Source organism: Agelaius phoeniceus, chromosome 7, assembly GCF_051311805.1.
Source record: "Agelaius phoeniceus isolate bAgePho1 chromosome 7, bAgePho1.hap1, whole genome shotgun sequence".
Taxonomy (NCBI): domain Eukaryota; kingdom Metazoa; phylum Chordata; class Aves; order Passeriformes; family Icteridae; genus Agelaius; species Agelaius phoeniceus.
Window position 1 is genome coordinate 8,520,221 of NC_135271.1, and position 2,280 is coordinate 8,522,500.

The window sequence follows — 2,280 nt, forward strand, 5'->3', positions numbered from 1 at the left end:
GCTCGGTGGTCGGGCCCGGGTCCCCCACACAGGCGGGGCGGCCCGAGCCACGGCAGCCCTCTCGGTTGCGCAGTGCTGGGCTACTGAGGGAAACCCCAGGCCCTGAGAAGGACATGGCGGTGGTGGCGGCAGATGTCGGGTGCGCCCCTGCTGGTGGACGCTCCCCCGAGGGCGGCAGCGGGGGAGGCACCCCGGCAGGGCCATGCAGGTCATTTCCCTCGCCCCAGGGCCAGGTACCTAGCGCTCTGCGCCTCGGCGGTCCCCCCAGCTTTTTTCCTTCGGCATCGTCAAATGCTGCGGGTTTGCTGAAAAGGGCTGGCGGGGCCGGGCGGCGGTTTAAAGACTCGGGCGGCTTGGCGCAGCCCACTGTGGCGGCAGCGGTGCCGGCGGCGGTGGCAGCAGGCGCGCCGGGCAGTGGCCATACGGGGTGCCACTGAGGGGTGGGGAGCAGCTACTCCCACCGATCCCCTGCGGGGGTTGTCCCATCGCCACCGGCCGTGCTCCTCCATCGCTGTCGTTGTCCCGCTGCAGGGGTAAACTGTGCCGCGCCGGGGAGGGGCGCCCTGCCCCCCCCCCCCCCCCCCCCCCCCCCCCCCGGCTGCCTGGCCTCGGCGGAGAGGCTGCGGCACGCTGTCGGCCGCGGGAGCCGACCCGCTCGCCTTGTCGTAACGGGCGACGCCGGCAGAGAGTGCGCACTCTCTGTCCTTCCTCGGTCGTGGGGTCGCAGCCACTGGGGCCCACCCGCTCTCTCTCTCCTCGGCCCGCTGCCACGGTCTCTGGCGCGTGGGGCGCCGCGTCCGTCGCGTCAGGCGCCTCTCCTCCCCTCGACGGCGTTTTCTCCTCAAACGCCCACCGGCCACACTGTCGTCCCCTGGCCATCCCCTGGCTCGACCGCCCGCTCGTGAGGGGTGAGCGCTTGGCAGGCCCTCCGGCAGCCAAGGCCCGCGAGCACGGGCAACCCCGTGCCAAGCGGCGGCGGCGGCACTGCTCAACGGGTGTCCCTCCCTGCAGGGACGGTCGGCCGGAAGGCGCCCACCATCGCCCGGCTGCGGTCCCGTCCTAGGCCCCGCTCGTCGCGTCCTCCATCGCCCTTCCTGGCTGCGTGTGGGCCACAGGAAGGTGTGCGGGGCGGCCACGGGGGCACTTCTCCCTGCCCAGTCTCCACGTGAAAATGAGGAGAGCGGGCCTTGCCCCCCGGCTCAGCACCGTACCGCCTTCTGCCAAGCACTTGCCTGAGGCAAGGGGCCCCGGCGGTGCGACGTGGTGGTCCCGGGAGTGCGGCCCTGGCGGTGACGGAGTCTGCCGTTCAGCCGGCCATGGGCGCCGGTGACGCTGGTTTCGGTCTCGGTGGCGCCCGCCTCCCGGGCTGGTGGTGGAGCGCGTCTGCCGGTCGCTCGCCCACCCGGCAAGGTAGCGGTCCCGCAGGAGGCACGCCGGCGGGGGCTGGTCGTTGTCGTGTGCCGTCTTGAGCTGGGGGAAGGCTGTGAAGTGAGCAAAGAAAAAACAAAGCCGGCTCCACAGCAGCACGGCGGTGCTCCGCGAGGCCCGCGGAATCGGGGGCCGAGGGAGAACCGGCATGTGCAGGGGCCGACGGCCGCGCGCCCCCGGCCGCGAGCCGTGTGTGTTGTGTGTGTCATCCCATCAAAGCAAGAAGCGGGTGGGCCACCATGCCCTCCCGCGTTACGGTGCGTGCCGCGTGGCCCTCCGCGCGGATGCCAGGCCAAGCCCAAGCGCCTGGGCGGCCTCTGAAGGACGGCGTTTGTGAGGTCGGCGTTTCCCGTCGCAGGGGGATGCGGTCGGGGGCGCGGGCTCCCCCGCCTCTTGGCCGGCCTTCAGAGCGTGGGTTGCTCCAGTTTTTTTTTTCCCCTTCGGTTTCTGTGTGCTCGTACGGTCAAAGCCAGGTGCGCGCGCCCGCGCGTCCTCGGCACCAGAGTAACAAAAAAAGAGGCCGCTCGGCGTGAGCAGTGCCCGAAAGCCAGACAACTCTTAGCGGTGAATCACTTGGCTCATGCGTCGATGAAGAACGCAGCTAGCTGTGAGAATTAATGTGAATTGCAGGACACATTGATCATCGACACTTCGAACGCACTTGCGGTCCCGGATTTTTCCCGAGGCTACCCTGTCTGAGGATCGCTTGACGATCAATCGCCATCGCGGGGCCACCCCGGCGGCATGGCTGGGGTCGCCTCCCAGGCCTGTCACCCGTGGCGGTGGCGGCAGCGGCGGCGTCCCGCCAGTGCCCGGAGGGAAGGCGGTCAGGGGTTCGGTGAGGGAAGCGCT

The 2,280-nt window shown here is 70.5% G+C and overlaps 1 non-coding gene across 1 annotated transcript; it reads left to right on the forward strand.

Annotated features, from left to right (window-relative positions):
* The first annotated feature begins 1,981 nt into the window (after positions 1–1,981).
* On the forward strand, positions 1,982–2,133 carry LOC129131517 (5.8S ribosomal RNA). The gene has a single exon (XR_008535665.2). It is a non-coding gene; the product is annotated as a 5.8S ribosomal RNA (ribosomal RNA).
* Positions 2,134–2,280: the final 147 nt, after the last annotated feature.